This window comes from Felis catus, chromosome A1, assembly GCF_018350175.1.
Source record: "Felis catus isolate Fca126 chromosome A1, F.catus_Fca126_mat1.0, whole genome shotgun sequence".
Classification (NCBI taxonomy): domain Eukaryota; kingdom Metazoa; phylum Chordata; class Mammalia; order Carnivora; family Felidae; genus Felis; species Felis catus.
This window is the reverse complement of record NC_058368.1, coordinates 51,112,361-51,136,380: the sequence shown is the minus strand read 5'-3', so window position 1 is coordinate 51,136,380 and position 24,020 is coordinate 51,112,361. Positions and strand designations below refer to the sequence as shown.

The following is a 24,020-nucleotide window of genomic DNA, read 5'->3' as shown; positions in this document are numbered from 1 at the left end:
CTGACCCTCAGAAACTGTTTAGGCAATAGATGTTTGTTGTTTTAAGTGGAAATGTCTTGAGGGTTGTTACACAGCAGTAGATAATTTATAAACTCCAAGCTGTCAACCAGCCTTACCCAGGCCCTTTGGATCTGAACCTAGTTATGTCTTTCTCATATTGGGCTTAGCATCTCCCCACACCCAAGGGACCAAGGTATTCATCATCCTAGGGACCTTTGTACTATTACGGAACCAGGCTGGGTCGCTGGTGGAAACACCAAGTGGCACTTGGAGATCTTGGTGGATCGGAGTCTTATTTTACACCGGTGGACTCAGAGGAGATCCCTCTCCAGAGATCTGAGTCCTGAGCAGAAGCAGAGGGGACAGTTTGTATTCTGTTCGCGCCACAAGTGAGTGGGAAGAAAAACCCGGAAGGGGAGTCTTCGGGCAGGGACTGGAATTCCCCTCTCGGCCCTGTTGGCCATCTTATCACGGATTTGTCCCTGTCAGTACCAGAGATTCCCTGTCACCGCACAACTCTCTTATCTTCCACCTAAGTCAGAGATTCTAAGTCAGATGAGTTTGTCCTCCAAGGGACTTTTGGCAATGTCTGGGGACATTCACCAGATTTGTGGCATCTAGTGGGTAGGGGCCAGGGATGCTGCCAAACATGCTGCCATGTACAGGACAGCTCCCTACAATAAGTTAACTGCTCCAAAATGTTAATAATATCCCAGGTGGGAAACCCCTATCTAAGTGCAGAGGCCACATCTAGGAGCCCTGTGCAACATTCTAAGTTTAGCTCAACATGCCCTACCTGCATGTCCCCTTGGGGCACAAGGGCCTCCTGATATCCCTTATTAGATGGGAAAGTTCTGTTTGGCAGGAAACTGACTTGCCCTGTGGAGACCACAGGACTCCATACATGTTACATACAAACATACTTACATATTATAAAATTTTGTTGAATACGTTAATGCAAACCCGATGCTTTCAACAAGTCAATCATACTATTACATGAATGAAATTTAAGCCCTCTTCATTCCCAATGGAAGTGGCTAGGAAGATTTTTTTTTTAATGGCTGTTGCTTTTATTCTAGTAGCAAGTAGAGTACAATGGACAGATCTTTATCTTGACAAGAGCAGTGCTAGCTATAAGGGATTGCTTGTGACTATGAGCTGTCAGAGGAAATCAGCAATATTTGAAATGGCAGATCAGAATGTGAGAATTCAGACTATTTCTAAAAAAGAAAAACCCCATAAGCTGATCAATTTTGCCCAGATTAGCTACTTTGGTGCACTTGAATTTCAGTTTCTCCTTTTCCTGCCTTGCCCTTCCTGTGCTGCTATTGAGCAAAATCTGAGTCTGTCTCCAAACTGTGATGATTAAATTTCATTTTCTTGAAAGCTTATGTTTTATCAGAAACACTGGCAAGCAGCCAGGGTTTGTCTCCCTGATCAGTTCTTTGTTAATTCATTTGGGATGTTTAAACACACGTGCCATGACATTGGTTCTGTAAAACAGGAAACTTTGGGCAAAGTATATTTAATTTCCTTTAAACAACAACAGCAACCATGGTAATAAGGGCCATCAACGTCTTCTCCATGACTTAGGCCATTATCTGTCTGCCATTGTTCTGGCCCCATATTCTCCAGACACCAGGCAAGAAGATAAAACCTAATTTTAACAGGGAAGATGAAAACTTCAGTAAGATATCAAGAAAGAGTATTTTAAAACAAGATTGAAGAGAATGCCTCACAGAGTGAAAGGCTGTCTTGTGTGTATATATTTTCTATATGTTCCCTCTGTGTGTGTGTGTGTGTGTGTGTGTGTGTGTGTGTGTGTGTATACGAGTGTGTGTGTGTAAACTTTACCAACTTATTAAAGTTTGAATGGAATTTTGCAAGTGCACAGGAAGGGATTAGGTTCCAAGGACTAATTCGTGAAGTGAAGAATGTGAACAATTGAACTAACGTGTGGCTATAAAATCATTGCTCAATGCAATTGACTCAACATACTTTATTGTGAAGAAATCTTTCTTTCCATTTGTGGAAAGCTGAGGGTGGTTATAATTTATCCTTTAAATCACTCTACCTCAAAGAAAAGTATTGTTTGTAGCTTTCCTCATAAAATAGCCCGTTAGTGTTTCTTAGTTAACTGGCAAGCACGGAGTGATTATCCATGCCTCTATTGTTCTGCAGCAGATGCTGGCTAAAAGTAGAATAAAATGGGTGGATGCCTTCTTTGAATGAATCTAGCAGACATTTAAAACATATTCCATGCAGACATTGTCTATGCACCATTTCAGACAGAATAGACCTAGATAGTTTTGTTCTTTAGAAGCTATATTTATGGAATTGTTGTGGTTCTCAGAAAGAATGTGCCTAAGCATTTCAGCAACAAACATCTAGCTATCTCCTTTTGATAATTCCCATTTCATATGAGAGGCTTTTTTTTTTTTTGGATGATCAACTCTTTCTTCAACTCAAAGAAATTTTCTGTTATTTTCTTCATTCAGTTTCCTGTCTTTTCTCCTTCTGAACGTATATTGGATAGATATTGATGAGGTTTTGGGGGTGATTGTGGAGTTCGTGGGGTCCGGAGCTGAGAGCCATGAAAGAATTCTTGAGACGTCTTTGGTGCAAAAAGGTGATTTTATTAAGGCAGGGAGACAGGACCCGTGGGCAGGAAGAGCTGTTCCAGACCCTCTGAAGAGACTACTTATACATTTAGGAGTTGGGGGAGGTAAAGTCCAGAGAAAGTTTCTCTTGAGATTTTCATATGCTAATGAAGACTCACAGGATACTGAAGGCCTAGCTACTGTCAAGCTAAGGCTGTTATTCCCTCTAGCAGAACATTAACATTAGGATGGTAGGGCGTTCCTAGAGAAATGTTTTACTCTGTATTTGCCTCAAGTATTTATCAATGGGCTGCAGGTTATAAGGGAATTTAATTCTACCATTTCCTTCTGCCTTTGTTTCCCACATCAGATATCATGTCTCTTGCGTTTATCCTCAATGGCTCCACTTGATTCTTGTAATTTTCATATTTTTTTGCATTTCTGCTCAATGCTCTGACAGTGATGAGGGAGCATAAGGCAGGCTGAGGGCAACATACAAGCTAGCATCCCTCTCCATCCCCCCCCCCCCACCAGGTGAGATATGTATGATATTCCTCAGGCACTCCTGGCTGCCCAAGGACAAAGAAAAGGAAAGAAAACAAATGGCCAGCTGATAGAGATCAGTCATACAGGACATGGGTCTCTATCAGTTTACAGGTGTTTTGGTAAATTACAAGAAAAAGACAATCTTATCAATAGCCTAATCTCCAGTAACCTGTAGACTCAGTTTCCTGGAGCCCCAACATCACATCCCCTCCATAGTGATATGGGGAACAAAGGCAAGCAGGAAATGGCAGGTGAAATTAAATTTCCTTATAACCTGCAGCCCACTGACAACACTTGAGACAAATACAGAGTACAACATTTCTCCAGGAACTACTGTCCTAATGTTAATTCCTTACTAGAGGGAAAACAATCTTCGCTTGACAATAGCAAGGCCTCAGGTAATTTAGGAGTCCTCTTCAGCACATCAAAGTCCCTCAGGAGGCCTCCCTTTTGACTTTACCTCCCCCAGCTTCATAGTATGTAATGAGCCACTCTTCACAACCCCAGTGCAGCTCTTCCTGCCTAATGGTCCTGTCCCCGTACTTTTTGCACCAAAGACGTCTTCAAGAATTTTTCTTGCTTGGTCGTCGGCTCCAGAACCCCCACCATCCCAAAACTTCATCAATAGGATTGCATGACTTAGTCTTCCAGTTACTAATTTGGTCTTTAGTTGTGTCCATTCTACTATTCAGCTCTTTTAATGAGTTTCTTCTTTTGGCAATAGGTTTTTTAAATTTTGTTTTATAAGAATTTCTTATTTTCCGATTAACATCTTAAGTTGTGGTAGAGATAGAGCCCCTCCCTAAGGAATGTGGTAGAGGCCTTCTCAGAACAAAGAAAGGCAACGTGGCCCAATCAACTCCTATACATATGCATAGCTCTGACTAGGGTCTATAATTTGGATTGTGTCCAATCAGACTGTATGTTTGTACATGACATTCCTCATGATTCTGTAACATAGACTGCCCAATCAGACAATATGTCTGTATGTTACCATGTATGGGAGACAAAGAAGTAGAAATTATATAAAAGGCTACACCCCGCTGTGCTTGGGGCTCAGCCTTTTGGGGTCCTGGCCCACTGAGCCTGGGCTAGCACAAATAAAGCTGCTTCCTGGAAAGAAAGGCCTCGGTGTCCCGTCCCTCTGTCTGAGAATCCCGCTACCAAATAACAGTTTTTCCTTGTTTTATGAATATTGTAACTTAATCTCTGAGAAAATTACTTCAAAAATTAAATAACTTTTTTTTGTTTGTTTCTTCTGGGATCATTCCCAGTGCTTCTTCATTTGGTGCCTGTTTCATGCTGTTGATTTTCTTCATATTTACTTGGGACAAATTCCACATGAGTAGACTGGTCACAGGTGTTGGAATAGGACTCTTGAATGCAGAGTCCCTCTGTCTGTGGTGTATCCTCCTCTGTTCCCTCATTCCCTCCATCTAGAATGAGAACCCCTTGGCTTGGAGACCATGGGGTTCCCTGATCAGATATTAAGAGAGTTCTTAAACTCAGCTAAGGTGAGAGGTACCAGTCAGGGTACAAAAATAGGAGGGCTAACATGGTCAGCCATAGTTCTGTATTAGAATTTTGACGTTTAAAAAATATTTATAAGCCACAGACCTGCAGAGAGAACTTCAGATTTACTCACTGTCATCTCACATTGGAGGAACTTTTGATCAAAATATCACTAGGCAACTAGTGGACTCTAGATTGCTCTCTTTAGATCAGTCTTCACTGCTGGTTCAGTCAGCTGTGGATCTCAGGTGTTGGGGCCTTGTGGGGCCTGTGTGGTTACTTAGTCTTCAGAGGGAGACAATTGGTGTGCCGTATGTTATTTGGCTTGGTTTCTCAGGTAGGATGATATTTCCCCAAGAATTGTCATCATCTGCATGTCATATATTTTTTTCTTTTTTAATGTGTCTTTGACTGACATTGTTAGTTAAACGTAGACCATTAAGCAGGATATTTTGCGTCAGCAAAATATTTCTCCTCCATTCGCATGTTTTCTTCGAGGTTGATAGAGTTCTAAAACTTGCCTCATGAAATGAAAGGAAAGAGAAAGAGCAGGGGGACGGATTGGTTATACAGGGACATGAACAATTCCAGGTGATTGCTGAGGCTGGGTGCCATGGAGACACCACCTGTAGACTCACCTCGGTAGATGACCACCTTCACAGGACCGGTTATCAGTTTTGTAAGTCTTGATATTATCAGTGTACCCAAAGTTGACTAGAGTCATGGGGAGTGACTCTCACTATCCCATATTATATGACAATGAGGAGTCCATCAGAATTCCAATTTATTAACTTACATTGATCAGAGTTGTGTGATTTCTGGTGTCTATAGGAGGCTGCTGTTTAGGCCCTTTTCCGTATCAAGGTGCCTGAGTAGGTGGGTTAGCAATGCTCACTTGGTTAGTAGCAGAGAAATGGGTGGAGAGCTATCTTACAGAGACCATGGAAAAATCAGATGCTGTCTGTTGTGCCTAAATGGGGGGGTCTCTTGATTGGATGGGAGCCCCCAAAGGTGATGCAACAATTGGGTGGAAGCCGGTGGCACAGAAGGTAAAAGAATTCACCTGAAGAAAAACAAAGGAGGTAGAGTTTATTAAATATACCACAAGGGAGCAGTGGGCAGGACAGCAGAGGAGAGGCTGTCCGCTATGAGGCAGTGGCAGAGGGCTACTTTTAAGGAGGGAAGGTGAGGAGGTGTGGTGATGTTTGGAATTTTCCCTTTTTTGGTAACTGTGTCTAGTGTAAGTAGCCCACTGGTCACTTAGGGCCTATGGGTATTTCAGAGTGGGTCCACTAATGGGCCTGTCTGTATTCAGCCAGGTGATCACTGTGGCCCTTTCTTCATCCAAGACTGTTTGTCTAAAAGTAGACTCCATGCTATCCTTACCCCAGGAACTCATCCACCTCCTTAATGCCCATGGTGCATAAGCTACCATGTTCTCTACTTAGATGCATTGGCTAAATTCTTATTTTTCCCCCATAAATTACCTTTATTTTGTTAACATTTTGGGTTTTTTTTTTCTATGAAAACCATGATGCTAATTTACATCACAATACAATCAGATATTCCTGGATTTAAAAAAATTTTTCTAACGTTTATTTATTTTTGAGACAAAGAGAGACAGAGCATGAACGGGGGAGGGGCAGAGAGAGAGGGAGACACAGAATCAGAAGCAGGCTCCAGGCTCGGAGCCATCAGCCCAGAGCCCGACGCGGGGCTCGAACTCATGGACCGCGAGATGGTGACCTGAGCTGAAGTCGGACGCTCAACCGACTGAGCCACCCAGGCGCCCCTCAGTATTCCTGGATTTTAAATTTTATATCCCAAACACATCAGCCTTGTCTGTCAGTAATGTGGGTGAAGTCTGTAGCCTCCAAGTTTACTACACAGTAAAACATAGCTCTGGGAATCTACAAAGTAACAACTAACAGGCAAAACTCATGATTGTTATGTTTCGATGAGAGAAAAATTCCTGACAGCTGAAATGTCTGTCATGACTCATCTGAAGTATGCAAATTAGCTATGTACTTCCACTTCTGGGTCTTTACTTAACTTTTTAGGAAACTATTTAAAATTAGAGTGGCCTCATGTGATGTTTCTGAGATGTGGTGTTTTCCTTATGGTAACGTGGGCTCTGTCTTCTGGAATTCCTACTTGGCTCTGCTCCTTCCCTTTCTCCCTTTACACTTGGGATCCACAAGAAAAGTATCCTTTTTCTGTGCTTTAACATTCACAATAAAATCTATTTTGCAAACTTTTTCAACCTTTTTGACTGTGTTTTCATTCCTTGAATCGGTGTTACTCTTTTCCCCATCAACTAAAAAAATTGTCTTGGTCTCAGATGTGTAAAAATGGGAAAAGAAATGGTTACAATCAAGAAAATCTTTTATATGTAAGAAAACAATGTGCTAAGGACTGTGGATGTGTAAGAATGAGATGTTGGGGAGATATAACTAAAACCAAAATCTCTCAATGCAGAAATGCCCTCCATAGAGGTGACAGAGAAAGAAAACACTTACATTATTGAGTAAGCATTTAACCAGAATACGATGCACATCCTAGGCGATCCCTTAGGAGACTGCAGATGAAAAAGAATCTTACCTCCTTTTATAACCAAGCAGACACAACCTGTTATATACATTTCTCAAAATAAACAATAACTAGTCCTCAAATCAGAGGTCTTGACAGCACCTTTTGTCACACATAGTTCATTTACCTAGTGGTAATTTAGGTACCTAAATTTCTCTAGTAATGGAGGTGACTGTCTAGGTTGGCTAATTGAGTTTATACAAAGCAAAACCAAACTTCTTGGGTCTTTATGACAGGAGATGATAGTTTTGCAACATGGAGCACCCATCAAAGTTAGGCTCCTATCTCCAACAGACACTGGGAGATCTGGGAACTATCTCCCTTGGTGTTTACATTTCAGAGATGGTTTCCAGGTTCCTAAGAAATATTCTTGAATCAAAAAGCTGACAAAAGTCCTATCTAGCTTTCAAAAGGATTTATATACATTTTAAAGAGAGGAGAAAGTACCTATAATTTTAATTTTTCTAAGGAGGGGAGGAGAATCTCTTCCCTTATTAGTAGAAGGGAGAATTAAGCTTCTTGTATTATTATTGTTGCTGTTTAAAATTTGTATTTGTCTTTACAAAAATAAATAGTTCAACCTTCCAGGGACATGAAATAGAGACTTTAAAGGAGAACTTTGTAGAGCAGTGTGCGTGGAATGAGTGGCTTATTTTATTATTATTATTTTTTTATTCAAGAATGTTTATTCTTGAAAGGGAGGGAGGGAGAGAGAGAGAGAGAGAGAGAGAGAGAGAGAGAGAGAGAGAGAATGAGCCGTGGAGGGGCAAAGAGAGAGGGAGACAGAATCTGAAGCAGGCTCCAGGCTCTGAGCTGTCAGCACAGAGCCTGATGCAGGGCTCAAACTCATGAACTCATGACCTGAGCTGAAGTTGGACGCCTAACAGACTGAGTCACCCAGGCACCCTGAATGAGTAGAGACTGAATGACAGTAAGAGAAGCAGAGTTCCAAGGGGCTGAGGCCAGAATGGACACTGAGGCAGAAGTGCTTGGAAGGCTCCACAGAGCATGCAGGCGTTAGGCTATGGGGAGGGGATTTGGATGAGCAGGGTGGGGGTCTGGCTGAAGGGACCATGACAACCAGCTTCTTGTCCTCGACTTCTCCCTATTTCCAAGGAAGGAGGCATGTCTTGCACCCCAGTGCTTTTTCACTTGCTCTGTGGTGAGAATAGGAGCTTCCTTCTGGCAAAAATTGGGAAGAGTAAAGGGAGGGGAATTTGGAGGCAGAGGTGGTTAATAAATTTCCCTTCTTTCCTTCCCTTTCTAACCAAGGAGCCATTAATGACTGTAAGCAGGGATACCTTCTGGCATAAGTTTTCTGAAGAAATCTCAAAGCCTTCAAAAATTTACATTTGCCTCTCTTCTCTGTAAACTTCCTGGTTCATTGTGCCTGGTTGTGAAGAATTATAGGGAGGGATTCACAGGGAACACATTATTTTTAAAAACATCCTTTACTTTTTTCAGTGATAGAAAACTGTGTGTGTGTGTGTGTGTGTGTGTGTGTGTGTGTGTGTGTGTGTGTGATGGGGGGAGGTGATATGAGGGTTTGGGGGTGAGGTGATTAGGGTGGAGGGGAGACTGGGAATCGCCCTCTTTGGGTCTGTGGAACATAATGTACCAGAAACCCATGATGGTTAATTTTATGTGTCAACTTGGCTAGGCTATGTGTTGGGTCAAATACCAGTCTAGATGTTGCTTTGACGGTATTAAAAAATTTTTTTTTAATGCTTTATTTGTTTTTGAGAGAGAAAGACAGAGTGAGAGTGGGAGAGAGGCAGAGAGAGAGAAGGAGACACAGAATCCAAAGCAGGCTCCAGCCTCTGAGCTGTCAGCGCTGGGCCCAGTGTGGGGGCTCAAACTCACAAACCATGAGATCATGACCTGAGCCCAAGTCAGATGCTTAACCAACTGAGCCACTCAGCACCCCGAAGGTATTTTTTAGATGAGATTAACATTTAAATCAGTAGACTTTGAGTAAAGCAGATTACATTTATTTATTTATTTATTTATTTATTTATTTATTTATTTAGAGAGGGAGAGAGTGCGCACAGACGAGGGAAGGGCAGAGAAAGAGAGAAAGAGAATCCCAAGAAGAATTTGTGCTATTAGCACAGAGCCCGATACGGGGCTTGATTGCACAAACTGAGATCATGACTTGAGCTGAAATCAAGAGTCAGACACTCAACCAGCAGAGCCATCCAGGTGCACCCACCAGCCTGCTCTGCAGATTTCATACTTGCCAGCCTTCACAATCACATGAACTAGTTCTCTGAAATCTCTCTCTTTCATTTGAATGAAATCTAATCACACACACACACACACACAGAGAGAGAGAGAGAGAGAGAGAGAGAGAGAGAGAGAGAGAGAGACATACACACACATGTTCTGTTGGTTCTGTTTCTCTGGGGAACCCTGACTAACACAAAATTCCCTCAGGGCCAGCAGATTCCATATCATTTGTCTTTGTATCTCCAGTACTTTTAATAGTCTCTGCCTTGTTCTGGGGGCTGTGTGAAGGAATGTGAGGGAGGACATAAATGTGGGCCCTAGGTGAGTATGGTAGCTCAAAGTCCCTACCCTATTCTAGTTTTTGGACAGTTGAGAAATTGCATTTCAGCCCTGGGAGTAACACTCTGCCTGTGTGTCCTAAAATGGATGGCCGGGGCTTTCCTGAAAGTCTCTGGAGCTGCTCTGCTTCCATAGACTTTGGACGAGTTTCAGCTCAGGAGCTCACCTTGGGGAAGGATGAACGCTGAGTGACCATGCTGGATCCAGCCTGAGTGCTGAGCTCCACTGGGGAGGGACCATCTCACCCCTGTTAATAGGCTGGGACTTAGATCAGAATGCCATGGTGTCATTTGACACTTTGGATGTTTCTTTATGTTGCAAGGCTAGATACTTTCACAATGTATGGTCCTTCCCTAGGCCAGCGTGGCTGGGAAGTTGGGCGAGGAATGATATGCTGCTTGCTGAGTGTGAAACTGGAATAAAGCAGTGGCAGAGATTTCAGAGACATTCACCAGGACATTTACAAGTCCCTGCTCCCACAGAGTGGATACTTGTCCGTTAGTCTTCCACCAGATGCAGTCTTTCTAGGTCACCCTAGCCAGTCTCTATTTACTTCTTTTTCTTTATTCCCCTTCAAGAATCCAAACTGATCGTTTTCCTCTTGTTGCAACACTCAGATGCATGAGAGCACATTCTTGTTTGGTCACATTTACAGTGTGGTTCTCAGAAATTACATTTGAGTTCTTGTAACTAGTAAGATGTCAGCTTACTTGTGGCGCTTCGTGTCCTTCTGAAATATCTTCATGGTCCTGACACCTTGTCATAGCTCTTAGAAGTCTGTTGTTTCATCTTGTCCTTAGCATGGGTCGTTTGTACAGAACGCAGTCATTATATGTGGATTTTGCCAGTTTAACATGGAAAGGTAATCTGTGTGCCTCCGTCTCAGGGGTGCCTCATGTTACTTCAGTTGCACAAATAGCGAGGAGTAAGCCCAAGAATGAAGGGGACTGATCATGTCTAAAAGTATTAAAATCTTGGGGCGCTTAGAGGGCTCAGTTGGTTAACCATCCAACTTTGGCTCAGGTAATGATCTCACGGTTCATGAGTTCAAATCCCATGTCGGGCTGTGTGCTGGCATCTTAGAGCCTGGAGCCTGCTGCAGGTTCTGTGTCTCCCTCTCTCGCTGCCCGTCCCCCACTTGCACTCTGTTTCTGTCTCTCAAAAATAAATAAAAGTTACAAATAAATAAATAAATAAATAAATAAATAAATAAATAAATGTATTAAAATCTTAAGGTAAATAGTTTGTGGAAATTTGGGCTGGAAGAAGGAAAATGATTAGGAATAAGATCATTGGGGAAAAAAAATAAGTCCAAAAGTGAGGTTGGGTAGGACCCAACAAGGATAGAATAGGCGAGTAAGATAAAAATATAAAATGCCATGGTGTATATTTGCATAGGTTGTAAACTGCTCATAGGCAGGAGGGATCCATCTACATCGTAGACATTGTAGCTTTGCATATCTACTATGATGATTGTATAGCAGAAGATACGAAGTTTTTATTCTAATGAAATCATTATATATATTTTTTCAAGTTTTTAAAATTATTTTGAGAGAGAAAGAGGGAGCAAGCATATGAGCAAGTAGAGGGGGGACAGAGAGAGGGAGAGAGAGGATCCCAAGCAGGCTCCACTGCTGTCAGCACAAAGCCTGATGTGGGGTTCAAACTCACGAACCATGAGATCATGACCAAAGCCAAAATCAAGAGTCAGATCTTACCTGACTGAGCCACCCAGGTGCCCCTGAAATCATTATATTATAGCAATTTTTTTGGACAATGAAAGTAAAGTGTGCTGGAAGATGATTCTCCATGGGTCTTACATGTTTTTCACATTTTGCCAGCACTATTCTAGTGCTTTGAAGAATGTGTATAGCAAATAGCCTTGGAAAATAGAAGTGTTATCTCTGTAGAGTAAAGGCCAGCAGGCTTACTGCCCATTATAAAAGATTTAAGTTCCCTAAATTCATGGTTCCTTTCCTGTAATAAAATTCACTGTATGTGCAGATGTCACGTCTTTCCATTGTTTTGGGAAAGGGTTTTTTTCTTGTTGCAAGGAAATGTTTATTCTCTACTATTTCTGTGAGTAATAATCCTTTATCTCTGGCCCAGGAGTCTCATGTCTTCTGCCATCATCCATGAAACTATGGTAAGATACATTGTTATCTTGCTTGTGGTGTAACATCAGTTCTTGACAAGGTGCATGGAAGAAGGGGAGCATTTTTCTGAATAGCAAAAAAGGCACTCTGTGAATTATCTGTGGCCAGAGAGAAGGTAAATCCAGAGCATAAATATAAAGAAGAGTGAAGGTGGGGATAATAAGCAGGGACTGTGTTTTTTTAGCCATTTCATTTGTCATCTATGTAGGCCCCTCACAACTTCTAACATCAGTGCTGACTGGAGTATAAGATGCTTAACACATGCTATCTAAAAAACTCAGGGGAGATTTTAGAAATCTCCCCAGGTAAGGCCCCAAACCAACAAAACAGATTCTCTAGGGGTGATACACAGGCATCAGCATTTTTTAATGCTCTCCAGTTGATTCCATTTGTAGCCAGGGTGAGAGCCTAAAATCCCGAGATTGCTGATGATGTTACCATCCTTGTGGGTGGTCAGTGCTTACTGGTCTCCTGACTTACACTCTGGGACTTAAGTCTTGCTCCTTTTCCTGATATGTACCTGGCTTTGTTCAGAGCCCCACAGTTTCTCTAGTTCTATCCTGCTCTTTCTCAATTTTTCCCTGGGACCCACAGGTCTCACCAGTTCTGTCTCTTGTCTCCATGCATTTCTGACTTTTGTCTGACTTCTCCAATGCCATGTCAGGCTTACTGGGAAAGAAATTAATTCTTTGAAGACCCTAAGCACTGAAAAAGAAAATGTAGAGTCCTTCTGCCCTTTCCACCTACTTGTAATAAAAACAAATATTTATGAAGCACTGACTGAATATTAGGCATTTTTCTAAGAACTTTACATATATTAATGTAATGTTTAATTCTCACAAAACGTCATTATCTTCATTTTGCAGGTGAGCAAACTGAGGCAATGAGAGTTGAGTAACTTGCCTGAGGTTCCTCAGCTAGGACATGCTATAGCCAGGACTTAGAGACAGGCAGTCAGACTCCACAGGCCACAGCAAGCCATGCTAAACAGTAAAATGAGTGTAAAGAAGTTGAATAGTATGAGTTTCCCCATGGTATCTCTTGATGCTTTTTTCTGGAAAATGTCAAATTCTTTCAAGATTTTTTTCTTTTCTTTTCTTTTCTCTTTTCTTTTCTTTTCTTTTTTTTCTTTTCTTTTTTTTCTTTTTTTTTTTGGTGTCCCTGCTTAGCAGATGCCTATTTCCTCTGTTGGGCAATTTAACACTACTGTGTTACCTCGTATCAGACTTCCCTGATGCTGAGTGCATGCTTTAATACTACCTGTACGTTTCGATATAGAGAATATACCTGCTGGACAAGTTTTCAGTTGGCATCCGGGCAAGGTCTGTTCCTCCAAAGGCCACTCACCAGTGTGGGTGGATCTGTTAAATGCTCGTTTCCAGCAGGTAACTGAGGATTGGCTGTTTGTCTTGGTCGTTTTAGCTCAAAGACAGCCTTGGTTTCCTTCCTTGTGGCATATAACCCAGTACTTGGTTCATCTAGGCAAGCAGATTTACTTATTTAAAATAGTGGTTCTCAAACTGTGTGTATCAGAGTGACCTGGAGGGCTTGTACCTAGAGTTTCTCATCTAGAAAGTCTGGGGTGAGGTCTGAGGATTAACATTTCTGACAAATTCGCCGGTGGTGCCCGTGCTACTGGTGCCATAACCACACCCCGAGAACTACTGCCTTACACCCGTGCTGCTGTAGGGTGGTCCCCAGACCAGTAGGGTCGGTGTCACCTGGGGGCTTGCTGGAAATACAGAGTTCCAAGCCACAGCCCAGACCGATCAAATCAGAATCTGTGTTCAACAAGTTTCTCAAAATGTGGTTTGTATGTATATTTAAGTACGAGAAATGTTAGCTCAGATCATGTGTCTTGATCCCATTTAGGACCTTTAATGTCAAACAAAGATAAACCTTGCAATATCCAAAGTAACCAGTATATTATACGATATTCTGGCCAGAGGAAACCAAACAAGATTTTAGGAGTGATTTAGGGCAAATCTGTCTCAACTCACTCCAAATGACTCAGCATTATGTCCTAACAGAGAGAAAGTAATGTCTTCAAATTGACAGCAATTTAAAAGATTGTTAATACTCATATGCTCAATGCAGCCTAATGCCACAGGGGAAATATGAGCTTTCAGTAAAACAATGGATGACATAAAATATATACTCAATTTAAGGTTATTTAGAGTTTGAATACTTTGAAAATCAGTCAGGCGGAAATACAAACCTGTTAGTTCTGGGTCACTGATAGTCAGAGATGGGATAAAGAGAATGCTATTTTCGCATTACTCGTACATGTTGGACTAAAAGGATAGGCAGGCAAGATAAAGCACATCAAGTTTGCTTTCTAAAAAGTGGGAAAAAATGATCGAGATTGTTGTTATTTTCCCTAAATCTTGGCGAATATTTTTGAATTCTGAAAGTCAAAGGATGAACGATCAGATAAGTGTCCAAACACAATAAGAGAAAATTATTTGTATCTGTCAATAAATTCTGACAAGTCGTGTGAGAATAATCCAGCAATACCGACAAAACTGCTACTTCAAACCAAAAATGTGCAAAATGGAAGCATATAGTAAATGTTTCTGAAGTATAAAATCTGTATGCTACAAAAGTCTGAAACTTAGTAATCAAGATAGCTATCTTGCTGGCGTGTTTATTATGGGCGAGGAACCATGCAAAGTGCTTGATCTACATTCTACACTGTCTCATTAATCCTTTCCAAAACCTTATGGTTCCATGGTTGTCTGTGTTTCACAGATGCGGAAACCAGAGCTCAAGGAGTGAAAAGTGTGTATGCCTATTTATATACCTATGCTGTAATTATAGGCACTCTGCAAGAACCTCTTGAAATAATTATTAGCTTGTTTTGCCTGAATGCTGCTGGTAGGAAAACAAAGAGGAAAACCTTCACAGATTTACTTAATTTCCCTTTTATTAAGATGAAGAATGCTTTCTGTGACCAACTCTCTTGGTTTGACTACGATGGGGCATTCCATTGCTAAACCCAGAAAAGTCCCAGGCAAACTGGGATGTGGCTTAGTCTATGGGAAATTCAGGGCAGCAGGTGTATTAAAGCTAAGGCTTTAAAAGTGGTTGGCTCCAGCTTTTCTCTAGTTTTAATAAACAAGTAGTTCTTAATGAGAAAAGGAAATGAAAAGCACTGAAGTGCCTTAAGGTCTATTTGTAATGTATTAACGAATGCTGAACCTGCTGTCACTAGAACTGGCTTTTTTGTGTTGCTTTTTCCCCCTCAGCAATGGTGATGGATTTGTGTGAGATGGTTGGCCAGACAAGAATACAGTCTGAAGTCATGGAACTGGATACTTGATTTGCCCCACCTAAACAGCCAACTAAATCAGCTTTGAGCGACTCTGGATGTGTTTCAAAGACTTTGTGCCCTTTGACTTTTTTAACTGGTGAGTGAAAGGGCCAGCCTTCCCTGCTGTACACAAGTGACCCCCATATTTTGTAATTTTGGGTTGTGAGTTCATCTTTAGTGAGGTTTTGTCTGTGGACCTCCGCAGAGGCTTGAGTTGAGGGTGAGACCCCTCCCCACTCAGAGCAGGTTTTATTTCCTTCTGCTAGGAGTCCTGGGGTATCATGGTCTTGGCAGGGGGTGAGTGGGGGGAAAGTTGGGGAGCATTTTTTATGCTAATTTCTGGCTTGGTAGATGAGGATCATACAGGTAGTGTAAAGCTAAATTGTTAAGTCCGTGAGAGGGCAGACCTATGATTGTTAATTCTTTTTTTTAATTTTTAATTTTTATTTATTTTTTAAAATTTAAATCCAAGTTAGTTAACATATAGTGTATTAATAATTTCAGGAATAGAATTTAGTGATTCATCATGAACACTCCGTGCTCATCCCAACAAGTGCCCTCCTTAATGCCCATCACCCATTTAGCCCATTCCCCTATCCAATACCACGCCAGCAACCCTCATTTTGTTCTCTGTATTTACGAGTCTCTTATCGTTTGTCTCCCTCTCTGTTTTTATCTTAGTTTTGCTTCCCCTCCCCTAAGTTCATCTGTTATGTTTCTTAAATAACACATATGAGTGAAATCATATGATAATTGTCTTTCTCTGACTGAATTTCGCTTAACATAATACACTCTAGTTCCATTCACGTTGTTGCAGATGGCAAGATTTCATTCGTTTTGATTCCTGAGTAATATTCCATTACACACACACACACACACACACACACACACACACACACATACATACCACATCTTCTTTATCCATTCACCAGTCGATGGTCCTTTGGGCTCTTTCCATACTTTGGCTGTTGTCAATAGTGCTGCTATAAACATTGAGGTGCATGTGCCCCTTTGAATCAGCACTCCTGTGTCCATTGGATAAATACCTAGTAATGCAGCTGCTGGGTCTTAGGGTAGTTCTATTTTTAATTTTTTGAGGAGCCTCCATACTGTTTTCCAGAGCGGCTGCACCAGTTTGCATTCCCACCAGCAGTGCAAAAGGGTTTCTCTTTCTCAGCATCCTCACCAACATCTGTTGTTGCCTGAGTTGTTAATTGTAACTACTCTGGATTGTTAATTCTTGTGGGGGATACTTTCCTGGCCCAACTCAGAGCCCACGTGGAGATAGGCAAGCATTCTTGTTGACTCTCTATACTGGTGGGTAATTTTTCCGGTGTATCTAGGGTTGCCAGGTGAAATACAGGGCTCCCAGTTAAATCTGAATTTCAGATAGATAACGAATAATTTTCTAGTATAAGTATGTCCCAAATGCTATACTGGACATACCTATATTAAAATTTTATTTGCTGTTCATTCACATTATCGATTTAACTGGATGTTCCTATATTATTATGTGCTAAATATGGCAACCCAGGCATAGCTTTTACTTAGGCTGAGGTCCTTTGGGCAGTAAAGCTTTATTTGGGGTCTCAGTTGTAACTCCTCAACTTGACTGGGGTCTCCTCCTTTCATGAAGACTTTAAAATCTCAACCCTGAGTTTGTGAGGCTGGTAGCAAACTGGAAAGTCCCATCAACCATATGATTGCTACACTCTTGGCTCTCTGGCTTCCTGTTGTATTTTTCAGTTTTATTCTCATCTTTGGCCCTTGGAGTTTCCTCATTTTATTCCAAGCTCAGGCATGTCTTTAAGAGAATGTTTGTTATATGTAGTCCAGGATTTTCAGGTGTTTTGAAGTGAAAGGGTTTCAGGTTATCTGAGCTATCCAATTATAGAACATGGAAACTCTGATATCAGCTTGGCAAAAGTCAACTAAGGTCTCTGAAACTGTTGTGGTGTTGGGAAAAGTTAGTATGCAGCTCTCTAGACTTCCTGAGCTGTTTGAAAGAGGGAGACATTATGCGTGGTGAAGTATATTTGACCTAAATATAACCAAATCAATGGTTTAGTGAGATACTTTGAAATCAAGCTATTATAAAACAAGTTTAAAATGTACCAAAGGCTAAATATACATGGGAAGGAATAAACAGCACCTCACTAATTTGAGAAAATGTAATTTATAAGTCTAGATGAATTAATTTCCTAGAGTAGCATTATAGATGGTATGACCAATCACCAAATTCCCTTACTGTAGGAACCCTTCCTGGGAGGGTGACACATCCCCTTCCTGGTCATGTGATTGGAGTTTGGCTAGTCAAGGGAAAGCACTGGCAAGTGATTTGTGGCTTCTCCTATCTCTTTTCTTTTTGTCATGATAATCTTCCAGTGGATACAAAGCAGAGAACACCCATAGCTGATCTCTATGGATATGTAGAATAAGTGAGAAAAAAACCAGTTTGTTCTTAGGAGTTTTCAGGCTCTATGTTCATGCAGCACAATTTGGTCTATTTTGACTGATACAGGTATGGAAGGCCCTCTGGCATGACGCCAGGGACTGAAGATACATCAGTGAGCAGATTAAATAGAGTTTGTCCCCTCATGGAACTGAGGTTCTCATGTAGGGCACAGAGATTAGTCAAACAGAAAAATTAACATAAAAATAAAACTGAAATAAAAGTTTCAAAGGAAACCAATTTTTGGTAAAATTAAAATGCATTTCTTTAAAATGATAACCCCCTCTATATCTAGAAAAGCTGGAGGCTGTTTACAAAATCAAACACAATGCACAATTTAGACCAGAGATACATTAATATAGCAGAGGAATCAATGTTACAGTGCCCTTGAGATAAATCAATTACTGCAGTAGGGTACAATAATTTTCACTTTTCTGGAGCTGAGGCAAAAAGGGAAATAGTTGAGTAATACAATTTGTATTGCTTGACAGGAGGATGCAGACTAGCTCTTTGAGGAACTGAAGTTTTTCTTGCCCTGGATCAAGAAGCAGTTTATCAACTATGTTTTCCATGAGGGACAGTTCATAACCTCATGGGCAGTAACTCTAATTTTGGAAAAGTCACAGAGACATTGTTTAAGTGGCTATTTCTTGTATATTCTTACATATACAATCTATAAAAACTGAAGAGAAGATAAATCTTGATGAAGGGAAGCCATTTCTGCAGGGAGCTTAGGTAATTAATATGAGCCAGAGTGGTTACTTGGTGCTGTCTAACCCACTGGTGGCTGGGGAGTGCTCTAAAAGGGGGAAGAGATAGTGGGGCATTACATAACCCTCGGTGCCCTAAATATCAGAGGCCTCACAGGATCCTTTGGAAAGGGCTGGTTTTATTTATTTATTTATTTATTTATTTATTTATTTATTTAATATTCAAGTTAGTTAACATATAGTGTAATGACGGTTTAGGAGTAGAATTTAGTGACTCATCACTTAGCATATAACACCCAGTGCTCATGCCAACAAGTACCCTCCTTAATGCCCATCACCCATTAAGCCCATCTCTCCACCCAACACCCTGCCAGCAACCCTCAGTTTGTTCTCTGTATTTAGGAGTCTTATAGTTTGCCTCCCTCTCTGTTTTTACCTTGTTTTCCCTTCCCTTTCCCCTCTGCTCATCTGTTTTGTTTCTTAAATTCCACATATGAGTGAATTCATATGTTATTGGTCTTTCTCTGACTTACTTTGTTTAGCATAATACATTCTAGTTCCATTCATGTTGTTGCAAATGTCAAGATTTCATTCTTTTTGATCACAGAGTAACATTCTGTTGTATACATATACCACATCGTTATCCATTTGGAAAGGGCTGGCTTTAAATTGGTTTGTGGTTGGATTTTTCAACTTGGACCTTAAGTTATGGTCTGTGTTGTTGGCAGTAGGATCCATCTGTACACCTCAGAGGCTGGAAGGAGGCAGAATTGCCAACGTGTTGAAATTGAAGAGCCTGATTTCTGTCTTTTGCCATGTGTCAGTCACACAGGGTCCTGTGGGAAGGATCAATATTTTCCTCAAAAAAGAGCACTAAATTTCCTCAGGTACTTTAATAGGTTAGTTAGAAGATCAGAATGTAGCATCATAAAGCATATGAAAGATTATTTGGTTCTGAAAAATTTAAGGACTTTTGTTTCTAATGCACTGCTTTAGTCAAACAGGAACCTGCCAGGCCATACCTGGCTCATTAAATGGAGGGATTGTAAACACTCGGGTCTCATTCAGTGCTGGTTATGGGAGAAAAGGCCTGCCACAGTCAAGGTCATGTCACTTCCTTCTTGGAATGCTGATGAGACCGTAGACACGAGCACAGGACTGTGTGGATTTAGCAGGACGTTCATCAGAGCCTCCTCTGATTTCTGTAGCAGACACACATCTCTACCCATAAACACAGGTTTAAGAAGTGTATCTTTTGTAGAATTTCTGTAACTGAATATAGTTAATGTCTTTTCTTGTTGAATCTATCATCTGCCAAATGGCAGAAGTTGAATCTTAGTGGGACCCAGGGTCGCCTTCTCCCTCACCATCCTGCGTATTGTGGGGAGGAGGAGGGTACTTATGTTGTCTTAGTGGACTGGTTAGGAGAACACTAGGTATCCAGTATCGGGGCCAGGTTGTCATTGTCCATCTGATCTGGCTTTGGCAGAGATATCATTGATTCTTCTGGGCTCAGGTCTCTGGTCCACCTAAGCCTAGGGATCTGCTGTACAACATTTATGCCTGTAGTTAACAAAACAGTACTGTGCACTTAAGCATTGGTTAACAGAGTAGATCTCATGTTAAGTATTCTCACTACACACACACACACACACACACACACACACACACATGCACACGCACACACACAGATATAAGGAAACTTTTGGAGGTGATGGATACTTCTATTACTTCAGTTGTGGTGATGGTTTCATGTGTGTAGGCATATGTCCAAACTCACCAAATTATATATGTGAAATACATGCAGGTTTTTACGTATCAATTTGTCATGAGTGTGCTAGGAAGGCGCACATGTGAGTTGTGTCTTTCTAGTGTCAGCTGCATTCAGTCATAAAGCAAAGTGAATCACAGTTACAAAGCAGGTTCAGGATTCCAAACTATGTGATCACACTTGGCTTCTTACACAGTGCACAGGGCAGGATGTAAGATGAACTACACAACAAACAAGATAACAGAAGGATGTAGGAAGTTAACGAACCAAACTCAACGTCAGTCTGTGGGCGCACAGTTGAGATGAGGCTTTGGTTGGGTCCGGGTCGGCTCTCAGCACTTACTGCTTGTTATGTCCAAGCAGTGAAGGAACTAGGATCTCGGTTCTGTTCGTACCTCAGTCGGGCTGGGCCTTCAGCAGCAGTTGCCTTTTTTTAAGTGGTCAGATATAGAGAGGTCATGTCTGAAGAGTCTGACAGTTTGCCGCAAAATCCTCCCCTTTTTAAAAAGATTTAATCACTTGGCTCCTGCAGACTTCCTCTGGTTCTGCATGTTATCGCTTCCGGGGTGTCAGCTGATGCTGGTCCAGGTGAGATTGCATACCTGCTCACCTTTAAATGCTTATGTCGTTGCTTGACACAGGCCCCTGCTTGACATGAGAGACTCCGTTTTACTCTGCAACTATACCTCAATAAAACTGTTTTTAAAAAAAGAACCTCATATGTGGAGGTCATACATAGCCTAAATGCTTTTTTTTATATTAACTGACTTCACCATCAGAATAACCCAATGAGATGGGTGCCCCTCAGTATGCCCATTTTACAAATGAGGGAACTGAGACACAGTAAAAGATAATACTCCATTTTACCCAACTAGTAAGTGCTGGAGCTGTCTGACTTTAGAACCTATGCCCTTAATCCCAACACTGTGCTCCCTCCTGATGTTTCCCTTCTTTGGGTCCCCTAACCCATGCTCTCCTGGTCCGCCATAGCTCCTCTTCCCCAGCTAGTCCATTGCATCTGGTGCTCGCTGGAGGTCTGTGTAGGCTTTCTTCTTCTCATGCTGAATGATCTCACAGGGGCTCTTTCTAGGCCTCATGGTCCCCGACCAGCAGCAGGGGCAGACTATTTCCAGATCTGTCTCCTGGGCTCATTCTGCTCTCCCAAGCTTCAGACTCACACATTCGGCTCTCTGAGTGCTCTGTCTGGATGTTCCCAGGCACTGACTGCTCTGTATGAAAAAGACTGAATGCACCACCTTCTTTCCCCCAACTTGCCTTCTCCTGTGTCTTCCCTGTTTCACTTGGGGCCCCGTTCATGCTGGGAAACCAGGAGCCTTCTCTTCTCTCGTCCTCTGGTCTATCTAATCAGCAGGCTTGGGGAATTTCATTTTCCCCTGAACTATTGCTCTGGATGGGACCCCTACCATTTCTTACTTTGACCACAGAAGAGGCCTCCTAAATGGACTCCGCTTCCAGCTTCGTTCTCTTAATTGATTCTCCTTTAAACTGCAAGCGTGTTCTCTCTAAAACACAAATCTCTGTTATTTGCTTTTATAAATTCCTCAAGGACTTCCCATCAATTATAGAAGTGTTTCTTAAGAATGTGTTTCTTTGGGCAAATGTATCATGGCTACCTGAGCATTTGTTAAAATGGAAGATTTCTGGCCCTTGCCCAGACCTACTAACTAAATCAGCACATCTGGGGGTGTGTACTTTTATGATTCTACCAGAGTGATTCTAATAGGCTGCCTGGATGAGATATAAGCATCCTATAGGGACGGGAATGTTCTGATCTCTACTCATCTTACCTGCCTTATCTGTTGTCAATCTCCGAGTTCCCCCAAACATCCAACTGCTTGTAGGTTCTCCCCATCCCCAGCACGCCTAACTCACGGGCCTTTCCACGGTCCCCGCTTCCCAGAGTGCCTTCTCCTTCCTTCCCATCCGTTGACTGCTCCTTGTATGGTCATCTCAGGCATCCCCTCAGGCATCTCCACCTTCTGTCCTCCCCAGGCCCACCCTGTGCTTCCCTAATGCTCCCCTTGCACATCCTCATCCACCCTTAGTGTACCATCCTTCCCTGTGGCTTGCCAGCTTCATGACAGCAGACCCCACACATCACATATCTTTCTGTTTCCAGGGCCGGACACACTGTCTGATCCATAGCAGCTGATCAATAAATATTTCATGAAGAAATACGTGAGCAAATATAAAGCGTTACGGCACCGATAGAGAGCGGGGGTTACCGATTCTGCTTGGAGGCCTCAAATAGGTGTCACAGGGGAGGTAACATTTCATGAAGGCTGTATGGAAAAGGATGAGTAGACATTTTCCAAGTAGAGCAACAGGGAAAGGGCATTGCTGGCAGTGGGAACCTTCAGGGAGAGGCAGGTGACTGGAGGGAGTGGCAGAGGTGAGTTGGGGGGCAGCCTGCAGCAAGACAACAGGGCCCTGTCACCCCTGCCTCCTTAAGGAAGGCTCTGTGTGGCCAGGGGACCCCACCAGAGAAACCCAAGGGAGACAGTGCCACCTGCTGTGCCAAATCGGTTTCCCAGCCCCTTGCATGGGAAGAAGTAAGTCACTCATTTTCTAGTCAACACAATGGGAGTTTTCAGCTGAAATCTCTTCGTAGGATTAGAAAATCCACACATGTGACATATGGAACATATTCAACAAATAATGAACATTATTCTGACTTGTGACATTTTCTTGCCATCAAGCATTTATAAAAAAAGTCCGGTCTTTAATTATTTGATGGAATGTGCCTTGCATGATTTTCCCGTTGTCCTTCTTGATATTTTCATTCTAAAGTTATATAAGTATCTGAGGCTTCATTGTGGCTGCTCTTTTTAATAACTTCTATTTACCGTTGAGATTTTTATTTCCATATAATAGCAACATACCCAGAATTATACCACAATTATTGGTAAAGTGAATTGGAACCCAGCTCTTGCAGTGTTTCTTGTTTGATCAGTAACTCCCACAGTTAGAACTGTTACAGTCTGTATAGCATCAGACCCAGTTCCCAGTGCCTACCTAGTAGGTGCTCAGTAAACTGTAGTGTGTAGAAAGAGAGCAAGGCTTTCAATCAGTTGGATCCTGCGATCCACAGTGCTATTTTGATTAAAGGCTGCTTCTTCCTCCATAATGTCGGAGTTAACTCCATAAGACTCTTCTGGAGGGAAGAACAGGCAACTGTGCAAACTTAATTCACTGTCCAAGGCTGTCTACAGGATCCAAAGCCATGGTGGCTCAGAGGGACTCTGGATGGATGCACTGGCTGCTCTACACTCAGACCCCCAACCTTACGGGGGGGGGTCCCTGTCACCTTCCCTTTTAGAAGTGAGGAGGTGGGACTGGGTGCCACAAACGTGCTTCCAGGGACTTTTTATTTTTTTATTTTTTATAACTTTATGCAGCGAATTGCAGAAAAAACAGATTCTCTCTCATTGAGTCTACTCCCAAATCTTTCAGTTTCACACCAAGACAGGTTGAAATTGCTCTAAAGCCAAGCACTCCATCACTTTATTCTGGCGTTGCTCCTACTTTTCCACACAGAGGTGGGTCACATGATTAAGTCAAATTCAGGAAAACCCACAACAGTTAGCAGTTCAGGAGCATCCCACACTTTGGGGAAGTGTCATGGGAACAGATGAGGTCGGCCGAGGGTCTGGTGTGGAGAGGTGCTCCTTAAACTTTAGGCAATATTAGAATCATGTAGAGAGCTTGTTAAAATGCAGATTATGGGTCCCATCTCCAGACTGTCAGTAGTGAAGAGGTTTTGGAGTGATGGTGGGTTTCAT

General features: G+C 42.0%; 1 long non-coding RNA gene across 1 annotated transcript in view; it reads left to right on the top strand.

Moving 5' to 3' along the window:
* Positions 1 to 15,807, top strand: part of LOC123384532 — a 43,520-nt gene extending 27,713 nt beyond the window's left edge. The window contains exon 5 of the long non-coding RNA XR_006595740.1: positions 15,220 to 15,807. This is a non-coding gene — a long non-coding RNA (uncharacterized LOC123384532). The remainder of the gene's footprint in view (positions 1 to 15,219) is intronic.
* The last annotated feature ends 8,213 nt before the right edge of the window (positions 15,808 to 24,020 follow it).